Below are 16,112 nucleotides of genomic sequence, written 5' to 3'. Positions count from 1 at the left end.
TCTTTACTTGGGCCCATTTATCCAATTTATTGGTCAGTCAAGACTTTCATTTGACAGTAGTTATTTTCCATACAAGCTGTGTGTGGAAACCGAAACCTATTCATGATTCAGAAAACACAATAAAAAGAAAGAAGAAACAACCACACACAATGGCAACATAAAGATTTACGTTGCTCAATAAAGTGCATACGACGAAGGAGAGATGAGAGCAATTTCATTAACAACAGAGAAAGGGTTACACATTCTTCATCATGCCACTTTGTGCTTACAAAGAAATTTCAGTAACCCTAATAACCCCATTGCAACAATTTGTAAGGGAACAAAGATAAACAAACTTTCTGAATTATCCCATATAAACCCTACGGGCCCTTCGAAGGCAGCCCACAAACCCAATCTACTGAATACAAGACATCAATCCCCACAATATGAATACTTGATGGATAAACATGCATGGTAAACCGTACCTTATCAACATGTCAAGTTTGCGCTTGAATGAATATAATGGATCGAAAGATCTACTCATCACTTGTTGAGTTTTAGTCTAAACCGAGAATGCAAAATAGTAAGTAAAACAAGGTATTGATCATAAAATCAAAAACTACCATGGGGTTGTGTATGTACGTAGTACATACTACGTACATATATAGATGGATCGAAAGAGGTATATATATATATATATATATATATATATGCATCAAAGAGTAAGTTGAATTTATTAATTAAGTGTAAGTAAATTTACCAAGTCTAAACAAATGTATGTGACTGAGCACATCGATCTTCAAGCGCTCTCTTTCCTTAATTACCAACTACAATGGCTGCTAAGACTGACTACTTTGAAGTTTGATCCACTTCTTATAAGTAGGCTTATCAACCGATCGATCCGAGTATCCTTTCTTGCGCGCTAGCTGGCCTTGGCTGGCATATCACATTCTTCACATGTTATATGGCTGCAGGTCTCAATCAATCACCTCGATCTCTTTCCATTATTATTTCAATCGGTTTTATCTTCTTTCATTGTGCAAAGATTGAATCAATCAGCTTTGACACATTTCTTTGTGTCAAGATTGAATTTCCAGTCTCTAAGGATCTCAATCCCTCTATTTATGTTTTACAAACATTGTAATCAGTTGAGGTGAACGAGTATTATGGAATCATAATTTCAGTCTCGACATGGTATCAAGAGCCACTAGGCTAACAGCCCTCTACTAAGTTTCTTCTTCCTCTTTCTCAATCCTCGTTCCCTCTATGTCCGATTCCTTGGCTGATTCTTCTCTCCTCTCCCAACCGGCAACCTCCACCATGGCTATCGCCCCTCTTGGCTCACCTCTCCCCCTCCCAGTACAGGGCCCTCTGTTCAACATTCCTCTCAATTAAACTGTCCTCCAATTTCATGAGGTCTTTGTCAATCCATACAGATCTAATATTTTTTTTTTTTTTTTGGGTTTCTTTGTTTCAAGGTGAATTATTATTATTATTTTTTTAATTCTTCGCTACTATATTAATTGAAAGACACAAATAGGTCCTTACCTCAAGGGTCAACGTTTCTTTCGCTTCGTATTTTCTTCCTTAAAGCAGAAATCTTAAGTTTTTTCAAATTTTCCTGTTGTTGGTTATGATTGAAAGGCAATTTCATCGTAAAATTGGGTTTACCCACTGATCCACAACCCCCTGCTTCCCCCCCATCCACACTCATCCTTTGACCTTGTGCAGTGACACCAACCCTTTGGTTCCCCCCCCCCCCCTCGTGCTAACACTATTGTTTCCCTTCCCCTCTCCCTAATTGAACCCACTTGTTTTTCAAAGGTGTACAAGGTTCTTGAGTGGCGGACAACTATGTCTGAAGAATTTAATGCTCTCTTGTGCAATGATACTTGGTCCTTGGTCCCACACTCTTTTTTTAATGAATGTTATGTGATACAAATGGGTCTACAGAATAAAACAGAAAGCAGATGGTTCTTTGGAATGGTGCAAAGCCTGACTTGTCGCCAAAGGTTTTCACCAAGAGCATGGCCTAGGTTATAATGAGACATTCAACCCTAATGTAAATCCAATTACCATCTGTATTATATTGTCTCTTGCTATTTCCAAAGGTTGGGCTATACGTCAATTAGATGTTTGCAATGCGTTCCTTCATGATGTACTGAGTGAAGAGGTATACATGGCCCAATCCCCAAGGTATGTGATCCCCTTCAACCAGATCATGTACAGGTCTATGTGGGCGCTCGACAATACATCGTTTTTTGTCACCAAAGAAAGTCCTATTCTTCTTATGATTTTATGATTCCGATAAACTAAATAATTGTTCGTCACAAAAAAATAACTGAACTTTCTCTTGGTGATCGGTTCATCGACAACGACAGATACGTGCGACAAAAACATTGCTAATACGACCCCTGCCGAAGGGATCAATTTGACCGGGCCTCAAATCAGACTTCATCAAGCAATGATCAAACTTAGCAAAGATTACGGGCTTGATGTTGCGCTTGCCATCAATAGCACCTACCAATACATGCACAACCCCTCTGAAGATCATTGGTCTCTTATCAAGCGCATCCTGCGCTATCTCAAACTTACCAAAGATTACGGTCTTCTTATTTCCAAGCCAACTTCCATTGATCTTCAGGCATTTTATTGATGCTGATTGGGCAAGGGACAACGATGATCAAAAGTCCACCTGTGGCTATGCCATTTATCTTGGCTCTAACCTTATATCTTGGCAATCCAAAAAGCAGAAGATTGTGGCACAGTTCTCTACAAAGTTAGAGTACAAAGCCCTCGCCGATGCCTATGCAAAGTAGATTTGACTTCGTCTTTGGTGAACTGGGTATTCCTATACAACATTCACCCACCTTATGGGGTGACAACATAAGTGCTACCTACCTCTCAGCCAACCTAGTTTTTCATGCTCCTACCAAATATATGAAAATTGACTTCCACTTTGTGCGTGACAAGTTTGTCAAATGTCATATTCAAGTACAGTTCATTTTTACAAAGGACCAGCTCGCCTAATCCTCACCAAAAGCCTTTAAATGGTCCGGTTCTAATTTTTGAGAGAAGCTAAAAATTCGAAGTGTTCAATATTCTACTTGAGGGGGCGTATCAATCGAGTATCCTTTCTTGAACGCTAGCCTTGGCTTACATGACATTCTTCATATGTAATATGGCTAGGCTCAATCAATCCTCTGTTTCCATTATTATTTCAATTAGATTTATCTTCTTTCCTTGTGCAAAGATCGAGTCAATCAACTTTGTTACCTTTCAAAAAATGTTCTGTGTGTGTGTGTCGGGGGGAAGGGGGGCACAGGCCACGCCCAGACATAATGGGGCAAAATGACTAACACACTCCCTATGAAAAGTGGAAATCTCGCCCCAAGATGCCAGTATGCACACTCTCATTGATTGTCGCTTGCACGTGGCCCTGCATTCCCCCATATGTTTATTAACATTGTAATCAATTGAAGTGAAATATATGGAATCATCACAATTTCAGTCCCAACAAATCTTACGAGTGCCACTTGATCTAAGTTTAGCTTCTGTCGGCCATATTGTTAGAAGAATTTGTTAATAATATTGCATCTGCCTCACGTTCGTACAATAGCAAGTCATCACTAATATTTTTAATGTATTTCCTTGATTTGGTTTCTCTCAATGGAGAGTGTATATATACACAATACAACGGATGAGATCCTAGCTGTCCTAAACTAGGAATGGGTTACAATACAATTACAATCAAATATTGTGTTACCCTATGCAGATGGATTGTGTTTCATAAGGTAAGATTCTATGATCACATGTGGATAACTATGAAAGGAAGGGATATCAGTCGATATCTCTCAATACACCCCCTCAAGGTAGAGAATTGGTGGGCCGAATCTTCAGCTTGTCCCGCAAGAAAGTGAAGCGCGTTGAAGCAAGTGGCTTTGTCAGTGTATCTGCTAGCTGATCATGGGTCGAGATGAACTGGACTTGCAGTTGCCTCTTTGAGACACGATCACGCATAAAGTGGAAATCGATTTCCACATGCTTGGTACACGCATGAAATACAGGATTGGCAGACAAATAGGTGGCACAAATATTGTCGCACCACAGGATCAGCGGGCCAGCCAACGGATAACCAAGTTCACGCATTATAGACTCCAACCACACAAGCTCGGCCGACGCATCTGCCAGGGCCTTGTACTCTGCCTTTGTGCTTGAACTTGCCACAGTTCTTTATGTTCTGGAGGTCCAGGAAATCAGGTTGGGCCCAAGGAAAATAGAAAATCCTCCTGTGGACTTGCAATTTGCACTGTCACCGGCCCAATCAGCATCGGAGAAGGCCTGAAGAGAGCGGATTGGAGAACGCTCAATGAGAAGTCCATGAGACTATGTGTTGCGTAGATAACGAAGGATCCTTTTAACAAGCTGCCAGTGATCCTCTGTTGGAGTGTGCATATACTGACAAGCCCTATTGACTGAGAAACTGACATCGGGCTGAGTGAGTATCACATATTGCAGAGCTCCAACAACTGACCGATATTTAGTAGGGTCAGACATAAGAGCACCCCCTGAATCTGATGGCTTAGCTGTACTGGCCATAGGTGTCTTGACCGATTTGCAATCAACTATTCCTATGCATTTCAATAAATCAGAAATATACCGAGATTGGGTCAAGATGCTTCCACGAGAATGATTAACCACCTCAATACCCAGGAAAAAGTGTAAGGGGCCAAGATCCTTGATTGAAAACTCTCCAGAAAGCTGATGCATGATGGAAGTAATCATAGCGGTGTCACTGCCTGTGATAATAATGTCATCGACATAAATCAGAATATAGCAGGCGTGACCACCTGTGTGGCGAATAAAAAGGGAGGTATCTGTCTTGGACCCATGAAAACCAAGAGTACTAAGAAAGGCAGACAAGCGGGCAAACCAAGCCCGGGGTGCCTGTTTCAATCCATACAGCGCCTTATGCAATTTGCAGACCGAATTGGGGTGAGATGTATCAACAAACTCCGGAGGCTGAGTCATGTAGACTTCCTTAGATAAAACTCCATTCAAAAATGCATTACTGACATCAAGTTGTTTGATGGACCAGCCTTGGGACACGATTATGGAGAGGACCAGATGGATCGTAGTGGGCTTGATGACTGGGCTGAAGGTCTCACCATAATCAAGCCCGTGTTGCTGATGAAACCCTTTTGCAACCAACCGCGCTTTGTAGCGCTCAAGTGACCCATCGTCTTTCCTTTTGATTCAATACACCCATTTGCAACCAATAACATTCATATTGGGTGTCTTTGGAACAAGAGACCACGTCCCGTTCCGAATAAGAGCATTAAATTCCTCCGTCATCACACCTTGCCATTCTGGTATTTTATTTTCCTGCGAAAAATAAGTCGGTTCAGAAGCAACAGTTACTGCATTTAAAGCATGGGGCCTGGGCCGCAGGTTCATGGTTTGGCGCACAGGTTGTTGGGACGGCTGGGTGGCAGTCGACTGGGGTATGGTGTTGGGTGGGTATAGTTCATGGAGGGGACGGGTTTTAAGAGGTGGTGAGTCTTGGGAAGGACCTTCTAGAGGTGGTACTATAGGGTGTGGGCTGGGTTCGGCTGGTGGAGTTGTAGCCAAAGGTGAACCGATGGTAGGGGTGGTACCCCCCACTGGTGATGGTGGTGCCTGATATTGCACCGCTGGTAATGGTGTGGTCATTGGAATTGAAGAAACCCGAAGAGGGGCAGGAGCCCATGGAGAAGAGTCAATGCTTGTGGAAGGTGGTGGTCCTAAAATAGATGTGGAGAAAGGAAAAGACTCCTCATCAAAACGAACATGCTGTGCAATGACAATGCGTTTTGGGGAAAGATTGAGATAGCGATACCCGAAATGAGAGGGACTGTAGCTTAGGAACACACATGAAGAAGAGAGATAATCCATCTTATATTGATTAAATGGTCACAAATACGAGAAACAAAGGCAGCCAAAAACCATAAGAAAGGAGTAATCAGGACTGCGATGAAAAACTAGTTGACAAGGAGAAGTCCCAAGAGAGACCGATGTAGGCATTCGATTAATCAAGTAAATAGCTGTGTCAAACGCAAAATGCCAGTAGGTTTTAGGAACTGACCCATGAGCTAAGAGGGAGAGTCCTGTCTCAACGATGTGTCTATGACATCGTTCAATAGAACCCTGCTGCTCATGAGTATGTGGGGGCAGAAATACGATGAGAAATTCCAATTTTTGAAAAATAAGCCGGTAAAGTCCTATATTCTCCACCTCAATCAATTTGTATATATTTAATTTTGCGATCAAATAATCATTCAACAAGGGCTTGAAATTTAAGAAAGACATCAAAAACATCCGATTTGCGAACTAAGGCATAAAACCAAATGAACTTAGTGTTATCGTCCACAAAAATCACATAAAACCTATGTCCATCAACAGAAACCGTGGGGGAGGGACCCCAAGCGTCACTAAAAATAAGATCTAATGGAAATAAACTTTTATGATGCGTAGGAGGCAAAGATAAACGGCTGGCCTTTCCTAACTGACAGGCCTTACAAATATTAAAACGAGATGAAAGAGATGATAAATTATTTATTTTTAACATAAGACGGAGAAGTTGCTCATGTGGGTGTCCTAGGCGACAATGCCAAATATTAAGGGAGCTACGAACTACATGGTGAGCAGTTGGAGAACTGAAAGAAAGGCGAAGCTCGTAGAGACCACCTTTACTCGGACCCGAAAGAAGGGTTGACTTGGTGACCTGATCCTTCACAAGAAAGTGAGAAGGGTGAAATTCAAAAAACACATTATTGTCACAACTAAACTTCTAAACAGAAAGAAGAGATTTAGATATGGAGGGAACATGCAAAACATTTTGTAAAGTAAATAAACAAGAAGAATTGAAAGGCAGTGAAGAAGAACCAATGTGAGTGATTGTTAAACCATTACCATTACCAACGTGCAATTGATCCTAACCATTATACTCATCATAGTGCGATAGAGATTGTAGATCAGGCGTGACGTGATGGCTAGCACCAGTGTCAAGGTACCAAGGGAGAGGGGAGGGCGGTAATGGGTTAGGCAACAGTGGTGGGTTGGGGTGGTGGTAGGACGATGGTTGGGCTGCATAGACCGTGTGTGTGGGATAGGTGTAGTTGGCTGTAGGTATGGGTGAGTAAGAAAGTTGATTGGGAGGTGCAAATGCAGGCTATTGACGATAATAACACCGATCTGTTGAGTGATTAGTTCACCGGCAAATAGAACACCAAAAATGACCAGGTTGGGCATTCTGAAAACCTCGACCGCGACCACCACGGCCCCTGCCTCCCCTACCACCACAACCACCACGTTGAGAGGATGGTGAGCCGTGAGGGCCTGGAGAGGAGGAGCGTTGCACATTGTTTGCCGATGGAGAGGATTCACTGGATGTAGAATCGATCACTGTGACTTTGGTGAGAGAGGTGCCATGCAGAAACTCATGGCTTAACAACATTGCATAAAGGTCATCATATGATATTGTATCAGTCCTTGTCAACAGAGATGAGACCATAGCCTGAAACTCAGGCTTAAGTCCCTTATAAATGTGTAGATTGAAAGTGATGGGTCAAAGTGTGTGACCAGCAGCATTCAACTCAGCCGTAATAGATTTAGCCTGTTCTAGAAATTGAGACACGGGTTCATTAGATTTCTATTGCATTTCTTGTAACGCCATAGTAAGAGACTTGATATGGCTTTCAGATGGAGAAGAAAAAGCTGTGGAGAGAGTCTGCCATATTTCTTGGCTAGTGCGCTTGCCAAGGATGAAGGAAAAAACCTCCTCAGAGAGGGAGGCTATGAGAAAACTTCGGATCATGGAGTCCTGGGGTCGCCAGGTTGTAGCTGCAGAAGCTTCAGTTGGGCACGGAATAGTGCCATTTAGGTAACCAAACAAATCCTGCCCATTGAGAAAGGGCTCAATCTGAGTTTGCCAAAAGAGAAAATTTTTGGATGTAAGTTTTAGGAAAATGTAGTGATGAGCATTATGAAAGGAGGGAGCAGAACTGGCGGTGAGAGAGGGGGGAGGTTTCAGCCGTAGAGAGAGGGCTAGATGAACCGTCTCCCATGAAGAAGAAAGTAGAGAAGAGAAGGAGAGGGGAGGGTAGAACTCGTTGGAGTTTTTAGGTTCTTGATACCATAATAGTTTCAATGTATTTCCTTGATTTGGTTTCTCTCAATGGAGAGTGTTTGTATACACAATACAAGGGATGAGATCCTAACTGTCCTAAACTAGGAATGGATTACAATACAATTACAATCAAATATTGTGTTACCTTATGCAGATGGATCGTGTTTCACAAGATAAGATTCTATGATCACATGTGGATAACTAAAAAAGAAAAGGATATGAGTCGATATTGTTTGAATTTTAGTTCTAATAAAATTCTATATGGACATAATTAAATCCCTAAACCAGGCTAATTAGGGTTTTGGTCTAATAAAGTGGGGTCATTAAGTTATATTAGAAGTCCAATGTGGGCTGGCTTAGTGTGGGCCAGATAGATTCCTATTGGGACTGTGATGAGTCAGACCCTATAGGGATTACTATATAAGGAGAGCTAGGTCCCCCCTCTACCCAACACAACTTATTATTCTCAATTGCTATTGAGGAGTGCATTCTAGAAAGAGAGGGAGATATTCAGTGTTCGTCGTCCCTGCGCATTCAGTATTCTCATCAGGCCAGTTACTTTGGGAATAGAGGGGAAGCACCTAGATCTTTGTTCTTTATTTTTCGCTGCAATCATCATCACTATGGATGCGAAACAAGGTCAGTGGTTCTATCCCTATTTTCTATTATTTATTTGATTGTGTTCTTGAACGCCCTATGGAGATCCTGGCTTTTGGGATTTTGTCCCTATTCGGATCGATTTATTCCAACATGTGGTATCAGAGCCTCCATAGATCCGTTTTTGAACCTATATGGATTCAAAATAATAGAACATAATAAGGGAATCGAAAATTTTTCGATTCGAATCAAGGTTTTTAGGGTTTTTTCCAGTTTTCCAAAAACCCGTACGGACACTGGCATTCTGTTGATTTTTTTAGCCGGCGAAAACAGAATCTGATCACATGGGGGCGTAGAGCTCGAAAAATCAGAGTTTTTGGTGGGTGGATCACCGTCGGCGGCTGCCGGACTCGCTCTCACGCGCCGGCGGCAGCCGCGGGTGATCTTCACTCGCCGGCAGATGTAAAAAAAAAAAAAAAAAAAAAAAAAAGAGAATCTGGGTTTTGCTATCGTGCGCCTGATTCTATGTACAGGCGATGCTAACGTGCGCCTCTCGGGTCGGGTCAACCTGATTTCTGACCCGAAAACCCGACCCATTGACCTGCCTATTGACCCGATTTGGTCTGACTCAAACCCGATTGGACCAGGTCTAAACCGGTTCGATCGGACCGGGGGTTGAACCAAATTGATTTGGTTTGACTTTCGGACCGGTTTGACCAGTACAGTCAACCAGATTTTGACTTGAACTTTGACCGGGCTTTCTGGGGGCTACGAGACTCCGTTTGGGGTCCCGTTTTTTGCGTTGGCTCTGTTTTTCTGTGCTCTACACAGTGGTGCCATCTGTTTTGATCAGATATGAATATTTTAAATATTTTTGGTATTCTTTTGATGCATGCCCTTTATGTAATTTATCGGTTCGTTCTATTGGGAACCGAACCAATTTCTGAATTGCTGGAATACCTACCTTGATGAACAGTATTATTATTATTTTTGTGTTAATTTTAAGACATTTAAAGCCCCTTGTCATAAAGTATAAAATAACACAATTTGTTTAAGGATGTAAGTAATTTTGGAATATCCCAAGAGAGGGTTCCATGGGTTCGACAGGATGCAGCCGCCAAAGCGACCTTCCTTATTGGATTTGTGAAACACCGGTCTCATACAGTTGTGGGGTGTCCTTCAACTCTAATGTGTGGTCATACACCCAAAGGTGGTGGTCATGTATTGGTACTTGAAGGGGTACATATACAGTATGCTTCCTAGAATTCTGCACACCTAAAGGTGGTGGATTTTGAAAGTTGAGCTGTATTCCCATGGCCACTGGTATGTAGGAATTTTTACAATTGCATATTGAGAATTCAGCCCAAAGGTGATTTCACAATGATGTGTGTAAAATTCTCATTAGCTTATAAAGTTTTCAAGTCAGTACTTGCATCATTTTAATTATTATCTTGTTCATTGTTTAAATTTTCGGTCACCTTCTCTGTCAATAATAACATGGTCACTATTGAGCTCCTCACTGGTCAAACTTTAAGAAGTGGAAAGAGGACATTATGTTTGCTATGGAAATGGCAGATGTGCACACGTCCCTTGTTATGGACACACCAATGGAACTAACTGCGATAGTACGAGGATGAAAAGTCCGCATCTTTGCATGGCAAAAGAGTAATCGACTCAGATACTCGTCCATAAAGAGGTCGATACCGGGAACACCTAAAAAGTGGTCGCTGAGAAATGTCTTCCAGGGAATTGCTAGATGCAATTTCCAAGAGATACAAAGTTTCATCGAATCTTGAGATTGGGACACTTCCGCAAGGGTTATTTAATATGGAGTATGATGGTTACGGGGGTGTTAGGGATTACATTATTAGGATGGTTGATTACCAAACTAAACTCAAGGCCTTAGACATTCCTCTTCCGGATGCCCTAATTGTCCATCAAGCCTTAAATACCCTACCTTCCGAATTTGGCATCATAAAAACCAACTACATTTCCCAAGATGGAGTCCGGAGCATTAATGACCTAATTTCTAGGGTTGTGTCGAGGAAGAGAAACGAAGAAAGAGAAAAGCCTACGCCTGTTTACTTTCAAAGCCCGTAAGAGTAAAAAGTCTAACAACCATACTCATAAGTCCCAATAAACAAATCTCGATCGGACTAACAATTTGGGACCCAAGAAAGACTCTTTGAAGAAAGAGAGTGATCGCTGCTTCTTTTGCAAGAAGAAGGGTCACATGAAGAAGGACTGCGACAAATACAAGGCTTGGTTACTCAAGCCCAAGCAGCCATCAGGTAATAATTCTTTGGCTTTTGTTTGTGAATCCAATCTATCAGAAGCCCCATCCAGTTCTTGGTGGCTAGATAGCGGTGCAACTAACCATGTTGCTTTTACCATACAGGGGTTCATAAACCGGAGGAGGCCAAACAAGGATGAATCAAGGCTGGTCGTAGGAAATGATGGACATTCTGACGTAGAGTTCGTGGGAGATGTCATTTTATTATTAGATTCTGGTTTTAAATTGACTTTAAAGAACACTTTTTATGTACCGTCCTTTAGGCGGAATTTGATTTCGGTTTCAGTTTTGGACATTAGTGGTTTCTATTTTGAAATAAAGAATACTATGGTTAATTTATTTTTTAATTCAACTAAAGTTGGTTCCTGCTTTATGTCCAACGGATTGTACAGATTGTGTTTGTCTCCCACTGATATCTACGTCTCCTGTAATGTTGAAAGTGTTGTTTCTAAAAGACCCTTACCTAAAGAACGGCCTTTCACATTGTGGCATAAGCGGCTAGGTCATATTTCTAAGGCAAGAGTGGAAAGGCTGATAAAGTCTGACATCCTGCCTACTCTCGAAAGTGATCTAGAAACTTGTGTAGACTGTTGTAAGGGAAAGATGACCAAAATAAAGAAGAAAACTGCAGTCCGTAGTTCTGACCTGTTAGAGGTCATTCACACTGACATCAGTGGTCCCTATTCAGTCACATTGTGTAAAAATTTTTATTTCATCACTTTTACAGACGACTATTCCCGATATGGATACCTGTACTTAATTAAAGAAAAGTCTGAATCTCTTGACAAGTTCAAGATTTTTAGGACTGAAGTTGAGAAACAGTTAGGGAAAGTTATTAAAATTGTTAGATCTGATCGTGGGGGTGAGTATTATGACAGACATGGCGATGCTGGACAGCTTAAGGGCTCGTTTGCCAAATACCTTGAGGACTCTGGAATAGTTAGTCAGTTTACTATACCAGGAAGTCCTGAACAAAATGGGGTCGCCAAAAGGCGTAACCGTACCCTTATGGACATGGTGAGGAGTATGGTTAGTAGGACAAATTTACCTAAGTTCTTATGGGGTGAAGCCTTGAAAACTGCTCTTTATATCCTTAATCGTGTACCTACTAAAGCCGCTCCTCTTACACCTTTTGAGTTATGGACCGGCCGTAAACCCAGTTTAAACCATCTTAGAGTTTGGGGGTGCCCTGCAGAAGTGAAGTTGTATAATCCAACTTTAAACAAGTTGGATCCCAAGACTACTCGTTGCTACTTTGTCAGCTACCCAGATCATTCGAAGGGATATAAATTTTATAATCCCTGTGGAGGCACTAGGATTGTGGAGTCACAAACAGCGAAGTTTCTGGAATTTGATGTGGCCGAAAAGAATGACTGTTCTCGATCTGTTCAAGATAGTCACATGGTTGGTACATCGGTACCCATTCTTCTACCTATTCGACCGATGTGGGGCATACTTGTGCCATTGGTTACACTCTGGAGTTCAAGAGCCTGATATTGATACCGTCCCGACATTTATGTAGCACCTGATGAGATTCCTCTTATTCAGGATGCGGTTGAGGATCCTATCATTGATGTAGTTCCAGCTGAGATTCCTCAGATTCGGTTTGAGGCGTGAGTGGCACCATTACGGAGATCCACCAGGAGAGAAGGTCAGCTATATCACCTATCTATGAGGTCTATCCGGGAGAACATGACTATGATATTGGTTGTGTGGTCGATCCAGATTACTTATTCAGTATTGTTTCTAGTCCTCGATCGATTTGTGGATAGATGCGATGAGAGATGAAATGCAATCAATGAAACATAATGATGTTTGGGAGCTTGTTGATTTACCTAAAGGTTGTAAGCCCATTGGTTGCAAATGGGTGTATAAAACCAAAAGAGATTCCAAAGGAAAAGTTGAGAGGTTTAAAGCCGGTAGCCAAGGGATTCACTCGAGAGAGGGAGTAGACTACAATGGGACCTTTTCTCCGGTCTCCTCGAAGGATTCCTTCAGGGTGATCATGGCATTGGTAGCTCATTTTGATATGGAGCTGCATCGGATGGATGTTAAAACCGCCTTTCTCAATGGCAATCTTGATGAGGAAGTATATATGGTTCAACCTGAGGGTTTTGCGATGGATGATTCGAGATCATCTTGTGTGTAGACTCAAGAAGTCTATCTACGATCTCAAACAAGCTTCTAGCGGTGGTATCCGAAATTTGACAGTGTTGTGACTTCGTTTGGTTTTATGGAAAACAAAGTGGATCGGTGTATATATCACAAGGTCATGGGAGCAAATTCGTTTTCTCATTCTGTATGTGGATGACATCCTGCTGCAAGCGTGACCTAGGGATGTTGCATAATACAAAGCAACTTTTATCTAGGGAATTTGACATAAAGGACCTTGGTGAGGCCTCTTTTGTTCTTGGGATTGAGATCCATAGGGATCGTTCTCGCTGTTTATTAAGTCTTTCTCGGAGGGCTTATGTTGATCGTGTTCGGAGAGGTTCGAGATCTTTGGATTGCAAACCCAGGAATGTTCCTATTCTCAAGGGTGACAAACCGAGTTCGACACACGAGTGCCCGAAAAATAAAGCCGAGAGGGATGAAATGAAGAAGGTGCCTTATGCTAGCGCACTTGGTAGTATCATGTATGCTCAGTGTCGTACTGCAGGCGGATATTGCTTTTGTGACGGGACTTCTTGGCGGTATCGTCGATCTTGGTCTTAGTCATCAGTTGCTTGCTAAGAAAGTATTGAGGTACTTGAAGGGGACAAGAGATTATATGCTGACTTACAGACACGTTCCTGAACTCAAGCTAGTGGGGTATACAGACTCTGACTTTGCTGGCTGTGAGGATGACAGGAAATCCACATCAGGTTATGTTTTCTTGATGGCAGGAGGGGCAGTATCATGGAAGAGTAAAAAATAGACATTGGTGACCACTTCGACTATGCAGGCAGAGTTTGTGGCATGCTATGGGGCTGCTACTCAGGCTATTTGGCTCAGAAATCTCATAAAGGAGTTGACTATTGTAGATTTTGTGGATAGACCCATCCAGATATACTGTGATAATAGCTCTGCTGTGTTGGTTATAAACAACAATAAAGGACTTAGAGGGTCTAAACACATGGAGGTCAAGTATTTGATCATAAAGGAGAGAGTAAAGGAAGGTGACATTACAGTGGAGCATATTAGTACAGATGATATGGTTGCAGATCCCCTAACCAAAGGTCTTCGCTCTTGTGTTTTTGAGAGACATGTCATGGGCATGGGCTTAGTTGCATCATGGGATGTGGTTAGTTAGTGGGAGTTTGTTTTATTTTGCTTCATTTCAATTTAAAGTTTCTTTTCATCTGTATTTTTACCTTATGGTAAACTTTGATTTATATACATATCAGGTGTCATTGCATGCAGTTTCTTTTAAACACATGAGTGTTTTATTTATTGACATGATGTATATATTTCTGATTTTAAAGTCTTAAGGAATGTGTTAACCTTAAGCAAGGCTGGGGTATTAAGTTGTTAGCCTAAAGGTATGTCTTGTAACACATAAAGTATAACTCGAATTATTTCTGATGAGACATACAGATTCGTTAGAATCACGAAGTTTATTTCTCTAGTGAGCCTGTGCCGCTTAAAGAAGAGAAATTTTGGACTGATAAATGGATAATACATAAGGAATCACTGCGTGACTATTATCTCGTTGCCACACTACCACATTGCATCCATGTTAGTAGAGTTGAGGGCTCTCGTGACCATGGAAGGCTCTGTGTCGCTTGATCATAGATGCAGTTACCACCATGATTCGGTGTCTAAAACTCTATGGGATAGGATTGACTTTCTAATATGACCTCTAGACCAATTTATTTTAAAAATTGTGCACATAAAGTTTTCTTAAAGAGTTGTTAGCCTGTGATTTGTTTTGGTCAAAACTGTTTTTAAATCCTTTTAAAAATAAGGAATTTAATGTAAGTCCAACTGGGAGAATGTTAGAATTTTAGTTATAATAAAATTCTATATGGACATAATTAAATCCCTAAACCAGGCTAATTAGGGTTTTGGTCTAATAAAGTGGGGTCATTAAGTTATATTAGAAGTCCAATGTGGACTGGCTTAGTGTGGGCCAGATAGATTCCTATTGGGACTGTGATGAGTCAGACCCTATAGGGATTACTATATAAGGAGAGCTAGGTCCCCCCTCTACCCAATACAACTTATTATTCTCAATTGCTATTGAGGAGTGCATTCTAGAAAGAGAGGGAGATATTCAGTGTTCGTCGTCCCTGCGCATTCGGTATTCTCATCAGGCCAGTTACTTTGGGAATAGAGGGGAAGCACCTAGATCTTTGTTCTTTATTTTCCGCTGCAATCATCATCACTATGGATGCGAAACAAGGTCAGTGGTTCTATCCCTATTTTCTATTATTTATTTGATTGTGTTCTTGAACGCCCTATGGAGATCCTGGCTTTTGGGATTTTGTCCCTATTCAGATCGATTTATTCCAACAGATATCTCTCAATAATCACCACCATTATTCTTTTGCTAATAAATTTCTGGCGAGATGAATCAGTGAGCCGACTCAAGGTGACTCTACTTAGCAAAAAAAAGGTCAAGCTGTCTCTAGTAGAGTCTAGAGTCTAGACTAAGTCGAGCGGGATATGGGAGTTGTTCCTACTTCCTACTTCCTACTTCCCTCCGATCGACAAGAAAGTAGTAGGGTTATGGTTATCCCATGACTTTGGTTTTGATAAAAATTAAAAAAGCAATTGTCGATATGAATTATGAATTATGATTGCAGCACACACGGCAGGGCTCGCATTGTCGTCTCCTCTTCCCACGTAGAAATGAATAAAAGAAAAGAAAAGAAAAGTCATAACCTTGGTCATTAAGAAAAGCTCATGACTGGTGCACTGGGGGCTTCCCAAACTCTAATTTCAGTAAGCACTCAGCACCTCTCTTTAATCTTTATCGTGGTAAAGCGACACAAAAGAAAGAAAATTGTAAGTTTAGCTACTTGTGGAGCCACTGGCCGGTACACACCTGGGTGCGTGTGATCACCAACGGTGCTGAGCTGTTACAGCCTACAA

This window comes from Telopea speciosissima, chromosome 1 (genome assembly GCF_018873765.1).
Source record: "Telopea speciosissima isolate NSW1024214 ecotype Mountain lineage chromosome 1, Tspe_v1, whole genome shotgun sequence".
NCBI classification, from domain to species: domain Eukaryota; kingdom Viridiplantae; phylum Streptophyta; class Magnoliopsida; order Proteales; family Proteaceae; genus Telopea; species Telopea speciosissima.
The sequence above is the reverse complement of the archived record's forward strand: the minus strand, read 5'-3'. Positions refer to the sequence as shown.